Below are 14,732 nucleotides of genomic sequence, written 5' to 3'. Positions count from 1 at the left end.
CTTTCAGCTAGTCTTGTTTTGTTGAAGTTTGTAATTTTATCATTAGGATAAATGTTTGGCTATTATTATAGAATAGTCACTAAAGATTTCACAAGATTAAAGTAAATTTTTAGAATGTTATGTTTAAAACTGGCTTGTTAACAAACTTGAAACAAGTTTCCTAAATATTATTCTTAACAGCAACATCTGTCGCACTACTAATAAAGTATCTAGATCATTTCAAGATCTTTTGTGCAAATTCTAAGTATTTAGAAATAGAATTTTTTTGCATTTTAAAAAAGCTTTATACATTTACTTTTTGTTAATCAATAAATACAAAACTTACAATAAATTTATAATAGAACTACAATAATTTAAGTATTTAAATCTTTTTCAAAGTAATATTGAATAACATATGTCAGTTTACTGTTGTGAATTTTACTGTAATGATGGTTATTTGCCAACTCCATCACACTATAAGATTTATTCATTTTTACTCAGATTGGCTCACATTCTGTACTAAAGTACCTTATTTATTATTACTACTATTATTTTTTAAACTATTATTAAAGAAACATTTAAACAATTACAAACAGAAAATTACAATTTCAACAATGTTCCTTATATGTAAATGTTGTTTAAAAAATTGTCTTTATCTATATACAACCAACAATTAACTGAACAAGGAATTCAATAAGAAATTTGGGTAGAAATTTGCAATGGCTAATACTCCAGACAAATTTAGTAACTTCAACAACAGATTTGTAACTAGTGGTAAAGTCAAATTGGCTAACAATAAATTTCTAGATAGAAGAAATGTTAAAAATGTTTCAGAATGAGATTATTCAATCAGATATGCTACTTCACGCCCTACACGAAGATGATTCATGCAGGCATCTTAATCTATAGAAGATATACTCTCTCTCTCTAGATAATGATATATATATATATATATATATGCATATATAATCAATAAAAGGTAGCTCATGAATCATATTAACATTTTTTCACACAAAATGTTTTAAGCTAAATGTACATGTTAACAGCACAATTTTGTTTATTGGTAACCCAAGGTAATCCAAAAGATGTGATTCTTGTATAGTTTGAGAGAATTTATAGAACTCAGGTTCCATACTTCTGCCCATATTGAGGTATTTACTGCTTAAATTTTGATACAATATGTATCCAAAGTTGACAGAAGTCTTAAATGCACTGGAAACAACAGTAAACATTTTGAGAAACCTTTTTTATTAAATAAGTAAATTACATTTAATTTGTTTTCAGATCAAATAGGTTTAGTTTAATGGTTTTTTTGTAAACTGAATTGAATAGAAAAATGTAGTATTTATTACTTTACTTTCAAAAGGACCTCCTCCATCTTCCCCACCAGTAAAACTTCTTTAAATATTCACAATAATATAGATAAAATAATTACAATTTAGCAATAAAATCTTAATTCATAAGTGTAAATAATTTACTGATATTTCCAAATAAGTAATACTTGTATGTTTATTTATAAGATGGATATTTCTTTTTCTCAAACAATAATAAAAAAACTTTTAAGATTTAATACTAAAAGAAAAAATCTTTTAATTAGTGCTTAAACAGATAATAAAAATAAAATATAAGTAGGTGATAATCAGTTAAGTGATTCTGAACAAATATTTTATGCAAAAAAATATAATTAATCTATTTTAGTTACAGTTATAATAATTATCTCTATAATTTCAATATTATCTTCAAAACACATGCACAAATTTTACCAATATCAACACTTTAAATGGTTATATGTTTATCAGAACACAAAAAAATTTGGCAAAATTAAAATGTTTAATAGAGGTGATACTAGAGTTGCTTCAATCCAAAGGAAAATCAATCCATAAATAGTTTCAAAATTTTTACTGAAACACTTTCCTACAAATTTAAAAATTATAATTATGAATCTTATCTGACTGCGCTGTAACTATCAGCACAATAAAAGATAGAAGATTTAGAATTTTGTACAGTTCTGCAATAAGTTATAATTTTTATAGGAAAAAATAAAATGGATATGAAATACATCCAATCTAAAAAAAATATAAAGTGTTTAATCTTTCATGGTAATCATGAAAAAATATTGAAACCAATTTAAAATTTAACTAACACATTTTCAGGTCAAATAATTTCAAAATAATTATTCACCTTTGTAATCAATTCATAACAGAGAAAATAATTTAAGCAGACTAGATAGGTTAAAGAGTAATTTTTCAGCTTAGAAAAGCTTTGGAAAGAACAGTTGGAGGTAAAAAAAATCATAAAAAACATGATGTCGACCATATAAATCTAATGTTGATTAATAAGGCAGGCTACTATCTCTTCATCACAAAAATCAGGAGTCTTCAAATCGAAGCAAGATTAAAAGAGAAAGATAAAAATCAATTTAAACATTTGATATGAGAAAGATATGGAAAAAATAAACTACCCAGACATAATGGATTTTTCAGCTAAAAATGGGTGTTTCAAAAAGGAAGCAAAGATTAATAAGGAAGAAGTAACACATACGTAAATTTTATTTCTCTCTACAAGTCACTTGGCAACACTGAACTCCAGGTTAGCAGCTTTGTAACACACTTGAAATGTCCTTCTTATGCACTAGTGCTATACCAGTATAAATTCTTCTCTACTGTGTTAAATATGTCGTTTTCCACAGATGAACGTGTGTTTATTATTGAGACTTATTGCGCATATAAATCTTATCTTACAAATGAGTGAAACGAGTTTCGGAAAATTTCAGAAATTTCAAAAGTGGATTTCAAACATTACTGAACAAACATTACAAAAAGTAGCTGCAAATGTTATGAAATGTGAAATAGGAACCTGCATCAGGATCACAAGAAATCATTTTAAACTCTATTGTAAAGTTATTAACGGTAATTTGAACATTGTTGTATAAGTATTTTATTAACATTATTATTTTTGTAATAAATTCATGTCAAACAAAGGGGTTACGCGTTAGAAATGCTAGGAGGAATAATTAAAGTTAGAACAAAAATGGTGTACAACAGTGTTTCTTAACCACCAGTCTGCAGGGCCGGTGCCAGTCCACAGTATAATGCTACTGGTCCCTGAACAAACTGGCCCACAAAAAAATTCAATAAAATGCTACTTTCCTTTGCAACCACACATTTGCATGAAGCTGGGTTCTCACTGTGACACATTTATTAAAACCGAAACAGGAAACTGTTTATCAATAAATTCATCTCTTTGAATGGGTTTAAGTAATTTACAACCTGCCATTGAAGTATTTCTGTTTAAAACAAGCACCTCTTGTTTTTAATTTTAACTTTCAATATTTCTATAATAAATATTAGAATACTATTATTACAAGAGTATTTTATAAAATCTATTTCTTTTGGGCACAAAGAAATTAAAATATATTTATTTTTAATTAATTTATAATAAAATTAACTATTTCTTTACAGGAACAAACAGAAAATCAATAACAAAAAAAAAAAGACGACATTGTAAATAAGAACACTGTATTTTCCCATAATTATTATTATTACAATAGCTAATTTACATAACATATTTATCCTTTTTTAACATAAACTTTTTCAATATAATGAACAATAAATAAATTTTATTTATTTTTTTAATATTAATCACTAGTAACAATATTTCTCTTTTAAATTTATCTTCTGATTAACGTTCTACAGAACACATAACATCTTTATTATACTTAACGTTATAAATTTAAATTTTGGTAATAACGTTTTATCACTATTATTATTGTTATTATAGTACACATTATTTTAATAAAAAAAAACTTAATAACCATTTATTTATTCTTAATTAACATTAAACTCTACATCATCAAAATAAAATACATATAATAAATTCACATTCTAAAAATATAAATATTCTATTGATATAATATTAAATTAAAAACTGAAAGAATCTGTAATGGGATATGTAAATAATTCTTTCTTAAAAAAAAAATCAGAAGAAAAATATATTTTAACTATATAAGGCAGTAAAGTATGCAAAGGATTTTTTTCTTCTTTTTAATTTTGATCGCATAACTGTCAATTTCATTTATATAACTTTCATATGATAAATGTATTTCCTTAAAAGATTAAAGATATAAAAATTGTTTTACATTAACAAAGAAAATGGAATACTTAACTTTTTAACAAAAAATATAAAAAGAAAAATTTAACTACTCTTTCACTGTCAAAAAAAAAAAATTATTAGTCGAGTCAATTTTGAAAATAAAATTCCCATAAACCAATCTGATCAGCTTTCCTTTCTGTATATTTTCAATTCTAAAAGTTACACTTAATTTTAGTCCTTTATATTGTAGAACTAGCTTTCTTTCTATCATGAAACCTAAACCATTATCAATTGCATTTTAATCCATTGCAATATTATGTACTTTTTACATTTTATTCTTAATGTAATTATCAGTAATTCTTTTTCATAAATTTATACGAATATGAGACACATTTTCACAGATCTAAATTTTTAGATTCTTAGTTTATTCACAATAATATGTGATAAGCCTAATTTTAATTCTATTCAATGAAAAAACAATTCTGGCAAGTAATTTTTTTTTAAATGAGTGAGAATCATTAAGTAATATAAACAGCATGTGGGATTTTAGTCAAATTTAGACACAAGAGTGAAATACTGATTAAGTTAAGAGATGAACTCCCAAAAAATTATTTAAAAAATAATGTACAAAGTGATGAAGAAGTAATGTAGGAAAAAATACTACATCCAGAAACTCCAAATTTTTGGAGAATAAAATAATTTTTAAGAAATATACTTAAGAAATCGTGATTAAACACATTTCAAATAAAAGGAAAAGTAAACCATTTTATTTTGTTTATAGTACTTCAATGTAAAAATGAAAGAGGAAAACAAGAAATACTGAAACAGAAAGGGTTAATGTATTATAAAACTTTATTATTATAAATAGAAAATGGGAACCAAAAAATTTATACCTATTGAAAAAAAACTACAAAATATATAAATATTCTTAGAAATCCTTAACTGAAAAGACTTGAAACAAAATGGGACGGGCTGGAAAGTACATAAATACATGTACCACAAATAAAAATAAAAAATTAAATCTATTACAGAAAAATATGAAGTCATCTACTTTTATAAAAAAAATAAATAAGATTTTTATATTCAGAAGTCCTTGAAGGGAGGTTTTATCTTTTTTAAAAATTCAATCTTATAATAGGAATCGAAAGTAGGAGCTTCAGTTTGACTCTACACAATGCTATTAAATAAATCATCAAAGTTATATGTAATAGATATCTCATTCAAGAGAATATCCCAGAAAAAAATTTCTTTCTATCTTATGAAAATTAAAAACTCTTACAAAATTAAAGTTCCCTTAATGGATTTTATTTTATCCAGTGGACTACTAAATTAAAAATACAAATTTAAGAGTACAATTTGTAGAAATCAGGAAGGCAGCGAAAAAGTTAAATATTTATAAATAAAAAATTACATAATTATATATTACATATATATGTATATGATGGCTACCTCAAATAATACATTTTTTATATAATTGTTTTTCTATATTAAAATGGCCTAACTTAATCACTTATATACTAACGGTAATTTTATTTTTGTGTCCCAACTATTAATTAAAGTAGATATTTACAAATATTTCTATTAAAAAAAAATCCATCTGAAGAAATAATTTGCTAAATGAAAGGAAAATGAGATTAAAAAAAAATTACATATATAACCAAAATCTAAGGCTTGTGATGAATAATAAAAAAAAGAAATGCATACTTGACTTAAAATAAAAGACACACATAAATGCTACACAACTAAGATAGAATAAATAACTCTCTTTAAATAGAATATTTATAGAGAATTAATAAAAACAAAATTTAACGATAATAAAACTAACGAAATACTAAGAAAAAGGAAAAGTAGAGCACTTAAACTACAATAAAAATTTTACATGCAAAAAAATATTACAAAATAACCCCAAAAAATAATGCACAAAACAAATATAATACTATTAATAATAAAATGGAAAAAATTAAATGTTATTACTCAAAGATCAAAAATACCATATGGATATTAATATACATATTTGTTTAATATTAATAAATTAAATCTACATAACAAAAAAAAAAAAAAAAAGTATATATTTAAACTAGAACATTCATACGAATAAAAGTACACTCACACATATACACACAAATAAATGAAATGAAGTAATCTTACAAAAAATAAACAGATGTGCGGTAGCACATTGTTTTAACTAATTTCATTTAAAATAACTACATAATAATAAATAACATTACATTACAGCTAAGTTACACAAACATGCTGAAAATTATATGAAAAAAATAATAAAACTACAATAAAAAATAATAGAAATAAGAATTTTTAGCATAAATTAATTAATAATATTAAATATATGTTAAAAGCAAAGTAATTTATTTGTAGAAATAATATTACGTACATGTCAATAAGTGAAGTGTCTTAAACAATCCTTCACTTGGCTTTTAAAAAAATGTGATTCAAATTATCCTGAAATAATTCAATTTTAAATAATTTGTTCTGCAACTATAAAGAAAAGAATAACTCTGAAGAATATATAGCAGTAAAAATTTTAAATTTAGAAGTCACACAAACCCACAAAAAAAAAATTTCATTTTAACTATTGAACATAAAAATATATGACAAATATGAGCTGTAAAAGAAAAGATAAATTAAAAAAAACTATAGGTGACATGTGATATTATACAAAGGAAAGCAGATAACGTGATTCAAGAGTATAGATTAAGACGATTATGAAACAGTTTAAGATTCCATTCTGGGAGTAAGAGATTAGACCAAAAATGATCAGTGATATTTTATTAGTAATAAGGGAAGAAAGAAATAAATCTAAATAACGCTTATCTTCTGGTCACTACCAGTGATCGACCTTCTGGTAATGATTGATAAAAAGGATTTATTAGTATTCAGAAGCTTATACTACTACTCCACCACTCCTCCTTAGATGCTAATTTTATTGTCCTTTTTATTCCCTTTTTAAATATATATATAAAATAAAACAGAAAACTTATGAAAAGGAATACCAATTCTTTTTAACATACATTCCACTTTTTTTTTTCTTTACTTATACCAGGATAAAGGTTAATGCTAATGAAGGATTGTTTGGCAGGCCTTAAAAGTAAATACAAATGTATTTAACCCATTTGCTCTAACATATATGTATAAAAATAATTATAATAATCTAACACTGAAAAACATACATCAAATCAACAGCATAACTACATTGAGTTTATAATGTTTTAGTTTATCTATAGCAAATATTTTATTTTTATGAAGCACTTGGATGATCAAAATACATTATTTATTATGTCATATAATATCAGATAGGTTTCAGAACTCTAAAATTAAATGACCATGTGTGAAAATGATTTAAAAATTATGCATTAAGAGTACAAATGAAGCAAATATTATAAGCACAGTGCCTTTACAATCAAGACTAGATAATTATGATTGATAATAAATTCTTCAAGGAACAGACATATTTTTATCAATGTAATGAAAAAGACCACCTCATTATTACTATCAGTTAGGAAAAATGCTGTACCAAATTAATAATAATCCAACTGATAAAAATCATTAAATATAAACAGATAAAAAATGTTGTTTTTTAACTACATTAGTATCTAAACAGAGAAAGATTTGAAAGTTACATTAATGTACATTTTACATACGTATAGAAAATATACAGAACATATTCGATTGATAATAAAAGAGACATAGTGTTAGAAATTCTTTCATGTTTATTTCTAAATTAAAATTCACTAGTCTCAAACTTGGTGTTTCATGTTTACATACTTAAATTTGGGTAAATATATAAATAACAAATGAAACTTATATTTCACAAATAAAATATTTGTTTGTAAACAGAGATTGCAAATGGATAATGGATAAAACTGTTGCTCTTCTTTAAGCGAAGATAAATTCATAACCTTTGGGTAGTTATTAAAGGATAAATAAGAATGACATAAATTTGATAAAGGTATGGTCTACTATTACTTACAACCCACCAGATATAAACTAAGGTTTATTATTTTTTAAGCACCTGGAATTAAATAATTAAATATATGTACAAAACATTTATAATAAATAAATATGTAAAATACAAAAAAAATCATCCAAAGACATTACAACTTGAAAATTAAACATGATTATTAATAAATATTAAACAACCAGCTTTCAGAATGCAGAACTTTTCCTTACGAACCTACTCTAAATATGTTGTTTATTGTCAAATTTTGTGTGTATGTAAATTCTATATTTCTTGAAATATGTTCAGATTTTGGTTTTAATTGCTGTGTAACAAGTAATCATGATAACAACATTCTTGAAAAATATGAAATTTACAAATACAAAAAAATTTGACAAAAATAAGATATTAAATAAAAACAACATAGATCGATCAAACACTGTATATTTTTCTGTCATAAAGTCATTTCTCCTAACCTTTCTTTTAAGATGGGCGCTTCTAACAGTGCCCACTAATGGTAACTCCACTGAAGAAGGCGCTGCTAATTAGCTCCAAAATGTCTATTGAAAGAAAATGTTCAATTATTCTGAACACAAGCCATCAATTAACATTTAATAATTTCTAAATGTTTTCATGTTTTGTGAAGCTGTTCAATCAATTACTACAAGAGAGTTAAACTTTAATGTTGATTTGATTTTTTACTTTTTGCAATATAATAAAAATACAATAAAAAAAAAACAAACTCATTAATTTTTTTAAAAATGAATGATTTTTATTTATTTATTTATTTTTTTTTTTTTGCAAATGGGTTAAATTAATTCTACATTAACAAAAAAAAAAAAAAAATTCAAAGATTAATAATATACTTGTTCCCAAACCTAATTCTTTAATATATAACAAATATCACTATGCATGCAAATATATATATATATTTTTTGCTTAATTATTCTTCATTAAATACATACTTTTCACTAGAATGTAGTATACAGAAAAAAGTAATTATTATATTGAGCAATTAATTTTAACTTGAAAAATTAAATTTTTCATAAAATTAATTACTTCATCATAATTAACCTAATACTAAAAAAATCTACAAATTGGAGAAAAAATAAGGGAAAAAAATATATTATACAAATAAATAAAGAAAAAATTCGTAAATATGCAAAAGAATTAATTAGAAAATATTCATTACTTTCTAAATATTTATTTCCATGAATTAACCATGCAATAAGAAAAAAAAACATTTATGACAAGATGAGAGAATAAAAACAAAAATTCGTTTTAGAAGAAACATGACTACAATGATACATTTTTAATCAGTTAACACATGCTAATAAAATGAAAAGGAAATATATATATAAATGGGCTGACTATTTAAATGAGACCAACAGTGAGCAAAAGATATCTGATAAGAATTTAGGTATACTAAAATTTTAAAAAAATTACAAAATGTGATGTACAGTTTGATGGTTGAATAGTTTTATTTTAAATTAATCAAGAATGATTGTTAAACTTTCAGTTCTTTTTGGAACATTATTTCAATCATAGAACTGAGAATGTTAACTAAAATTAAAAAAAATTAAAACAACATATGTTCACTAATGTTCAGAAAATAATTGGGAACTTCAGTCAAATCCTTGAAAGATACAAAATGTTACAAAAAAAAATTAAGAAAATGCATTCTGCATACAAAGGAATTAAAAAATTTAATAGTCATGAGTTTCCTTAAATTTAATACCACATCATTGCTGCGTTTATGATAAAATGATCTGATCAAACAGAGATTTCACAATTTTTTTTCAAAATAGAGCTTGCTAAATTATAAAAAATAATAAATTTCAACATTTTTTAAACCTTTTATTTCATCTGCTAAAGACAACATTTCTGTTGCATCCAGCAGTCAAAAGAATAGTGCTATTTTCAAAATCTCTGTATCAAAAAATTGGATGTTTAGTATAATAGAAAATACCAAAATTTATTCATTAATGTTTGAAAATTTACTATATAAAAAAATTAATACAATGTCATATTTTTATTACACATTAAGTCAAAAATAGATTATTCACTTAAAAAACATAACAATCACAAATACTTAGATTAATTGCATCTACTATTGTATACTAATGGACAAAACTGCAGATAACAAATTAGACATATTAATAACATGAGAATTATGAACAAGAATTTAGTAAAAAAAAATTAAAACAAAACTAAATTCTGGAGTTGAAACCATCCACCAAATGAAGAATTAACTTCAAAACAGGCAATTGAGATTGAGATTCAGGTAAAACAATGAGATTCAAACAACTTGAAAAACTGTTAAATTAAAAGCTACTTATGAGAAGTGAAAAACCGTCAAGATGTCTTTATTAATTTTTTTCAAAATATACACAATTGTGAATTCAAAAGAATAAATAAAAACTAATTTTTATGATAGGGGTTAAAGTAAATATTTAATCTTTTTTGTGTGGCATCTTTTAAGCGTGCAAGCATTATAATTTGCTAACATAATAAAAAACTATGGCTAATAAGTACAATTTTATGTTTTTAAGAACCTTTTTTTATTTTTTTATAGTTTCACCAGTCACAGAATTTTCAAAGTGCGTAGCCCCTTGCGAATAGCAAGAGTTTACCACAAAAGTATTCTAATTTGAATAAAGTTATTTAATCCTGATTTTACTTTATAAAATTATACTACTTTGTCAAATATATGCATTTTTATTTATTATTTTATTTAATTTGATTTTTTATACAACTAAGATCTGGGGGGAGACTAACCAGACTGCACAGATTATACATATTTTAAACGTTTTAACAGAATAAAGCTGAAATAGCTATTTGTATTACTAAAAGATAAAAAAAGAAGACCCAAAATTTGAAGGAAAATTATACAAACAATACCTAGTCATTTTATGAACTAAAAGTAAAAAGAGTTATTTATAAATGTTTTGCAGGAGGAATAACTTTTGTTTACATTTAAGTACCTTGGAAAAGTAAAATAATTAAAAGAAAAGTAAATCTTAATAAAGAAAAGTAATTATTATATATAAACATACATTACACACAAAAAAAAAAACAATCTTTAAAATATTTTTTTAAATAAATAAAAAAATATTTTATTAATTATCAGTATTAATGGACATAATTTTAATTTAAAATCAACTGCTTAACTGAATCAATCAAGTATTATAAATTCATTAATTTTAAACCATATGATAAAATTACCAAAATGTATACTTATTTTTTAAACTTATATATTTTATTGCAAGAAGATTATCTTTGATCTTTCACATTTTAATGATAATATAAAAACAAAAATGAGACTAGAAAACTGCAATAAAAATTCTAAAATTAAAATAAAATATTATACCTAGTCTTTCACTCTAAACAAAAAAAAACTCAATTAAACCTTTACAGTCTTTTTTTTATGAAGATACAAATCATCATTCTACTCCTGGTTCAGTTTACTTAGATATGTGTAACTGAATGTGTAAATATATACATATTTTTTCCTGCAACTACTGTCATTAGCTAATAGTCATAAATTATTTCTATAAATCTGGAACATTGGGAACCAACTCATTAATTATCTAGATCCTATATGTAAATTGAATCCAGACTTTCAATACAGTAGATGAGCATACACTGTCCATGCCACCAAACAGTTTTTATAAATAATACTATTCTAGTAGAAATCATTAAAAACTTTTTTTTAATGATATTATTGGTACATTTATTAATTCGGTTATTCTTTCATTACAAATAAACAGGTGTACTTCATTTACAATGCAATTGGTGTCATCGATATAATCATCATTGTTAAAATAATCTTCACTTAACAGTTAATTAATTTCTGGATAAATTATATAAACTGACATATACTATTTAATATTGTTTTTTACAAAAGGGAAAAATTATCAAGAGCAGTAATAGGATTATGTATACAAATATTATTGATGCTATTTCATTATTCAGAACAGCTGTTACTCAACTGTATAAAAAATTTTAATAACTATACAGAGTACAATTATATGAGTTTACAGCAGGATGGATTTTTGACAATAAAAGAAGATATTATTGGATGTGCATGTTGAGTACTCTTTGAGGATGAGACTGAAAAGGTTTACTGAAATAAATTCGGTTATCACTTATAAAAATTAAATAATTAAAATTGCTTTTAACATTTACTTTTAATTAAATATACTGCCTAATTACAGGAGAATGTCTCAAAAATAATGAAGCATATAATTGTATTGACTGCAATGAAAAGAAATTATGAAATAAGAAAATAATTTTTTGAATTTTATTACAAATCACAAGTTCTGAACCGATAAATAAAAAACCCTAGAACGCAATAAAACTGTCTACATAAGTAAAATTCTATTACAAATTATGACGATTAAAATAATACCATCCATACAAACCCCTGTAATCAAGATCCAGAAATCTACATTGCATTATCTAGAAAAATTGGGATAATCCAGAAATTAAGTTTCAAAATAATTTAAAATTTTGGTTTGTTATAAATTAAAAGTTTTATTTAACATCATAATAAAGGGAGCATTTTTATTATCTTTATTAATGGAAAAAAAATCAGATATAAAGATCTAAAGAATAAGGAAATAGAACAATTCCTACAAGTAGACATTCACATTGTGGTTAAAGTATTCAGAAGAATTCAAAAACTAAAAAGAATTTTTAAGATCATTTCTCACTACTACATAATACCATTTGAATGAAAAACAATTACATGTTCTCAAGGTTAACCAAAAATATACATTTTTTTTTTTTTTAAATTAAAGAACAAAAAAGAAAAAGTAAACAAAATTCATTAAAGGAGGTTAGCTCATATATGTTAAAATAAAAATATTGTGAAAGGTAAAGAAAAAATACAATAAACGCCTCCTCAACTGGGATGCTAATTTATTTTTTAACTTTAATAACAAAAACTAAAATATGTGAATGAAAGAGAAATTTTAAAATTATAACTCTATTCTTAAAAAATATAACTAATATATATTTGTAATATCCAAAAAATTATACTAAACAAAAAACCTTGAGAGAAAATTTTATTAACATATGATTAAACATAGTTAGTATAACAAATATAAATCAATTTGCGGCAGAAGTAACACAAAAACAAGATGCACTTATACAAAATGAAGATGATGTCCACATATAGTTAACTGAAGACAATTTTGTTCGACCATGAAATACTTAATAAAGAACAAAATTATACAACTTGCTTCTACAGTAGGAAATAACTACCTAAAAAAGAAAATCTAACACCAGAACAAACCATTAATTATAATACTTGCTTTAAAGAACAGACTTTACCTAAATATAGTTATTCAAAGCTCCGTGGCAGAATGAAGTGATATACTATTAAGTTAGCAAATTTTTAATAAAAAGTGTCTGACAGTTTGATACTGTAGAATAAAATTAAATATAATTTAATTCTAATTACAGAATTAAATTTATGAAAATTGATTGAAAAATACATCTATGAATAACAAAAACAAAAGAAATCTTAGGACCTAAACATTAAGAAAATAAACAAAAAATAATGAAAAACCGAGAACACTGCACCAAAACTAAACATTGATTTAAAAAATGAATTCTCTGACCATTTTTGTTGATGTTAAGACCTCATTTACTCTTAATTTAAGCAGAACTGTTTGATTTCATTAAGAAAAGATGTGACATTATCTGCCAGTTAATACTTATAAATAATAAATAGTACACAATTCTTTAAATACAAATAACAATTTTCAGATTCTCATTGTACTGAGAAATCTGAAAATTATAGATATCTAAACAAAACAAAAGAAGGTTAATTATTTATCAAAGTAATACCTAATTTTTTTTTGTTATTTATCTACTGTTAATTCAGTATTTCATATATCTTAAATACAATTAATTTTTTTTTATTATGCTTGCATCATACTGAATTTAATAATAAAAAAGGTATCATTACCACGTATCTATTAGAAAAGATGATTTGATTATTTTTATAACAAATTTAAGATCTACAAAAGATAATGTTGTGATGATTCAAACAATATTGGTTTTAAAAATAGGGATAATTGCGATTCGTGATATCCAGGATAGCGCATTTTCCAAAAAAATAAATGAAGTCTGATAGTAAATGATGAAAGTAAGAAAATGGTAATGAAAGAAATTACTAAACAAAACTGTAAAGATACCAGTTGCCAGAAAAACATGCTCATCAAACAATGACAAAAATATAGGTAAAAAATAACAATATAGGCATTTGAAAAAATAACAAATGTTAATACAGGTAATACTGAGCAAAAGCAATCGATAAAAACTAAAAAACAAATGTAATAAAATAACTTTTTTACAATTGAAAAATAAAATTTGGATTATCCATATTATTTCACTGTCTGTATGGTCTGGATAAAGAAGATTTTACAATAATTTTAGAAGGAAAACACTAATATAGTATTGTTATTATTATTTTATAAGAACATAATTTTTTAAAATTTTTTTTTTAAAAAGATTCTTCAGAAAATTACTGAAAACAAAATTTTGACTTTACATTATATCATCTGCTATCGGTTTTATTATTTCTATAAAAGTAAATAACTGATGAAAATTGCATTAAAAATAAATAAAATAACTTTATAGTAATAATATATGAATATGAAATTAAACATTTCTATTAGATATAGAAATAAGAAACAAA

At 23.4% G+C, this 14,732-nt stretch overlaps 1 protein-coding gene across 1 annotated transcript in view; it reads right to left on the bottom strand.

Annotated features, from left to right (window-relative positions):
• Fas2 (neural cell adhesion molecule fasciclin 2) overlaps positions 1-14,732 on the bottom strand; it is a 108,744-nt gene that overhangs the window by 42,014 nt on the left and 51,998 nt on the right. The window lies entirely within an intron of this gene.

Source organism: Lycorma delicatula, chromosome 10, assembly GCF_047948215.1.
Source record: "Lycorma delicatula isolate Av1 chromosome 10, ASM4794821v1, whole genome shotgun sequence".
Taxonomy (NCBI): domain Eukaryota; kingdom Metazoa; phylum Arthropoda; class Insecta; order Hemiptera; family Fulgoridae; genus Lycorma; species Lycorma delicatula.
The sequence above is the reverse complement of the archived record's forward strand: the minus strand, read 5'-3'. Positions and strand labels throughout refer to the sequence as shown.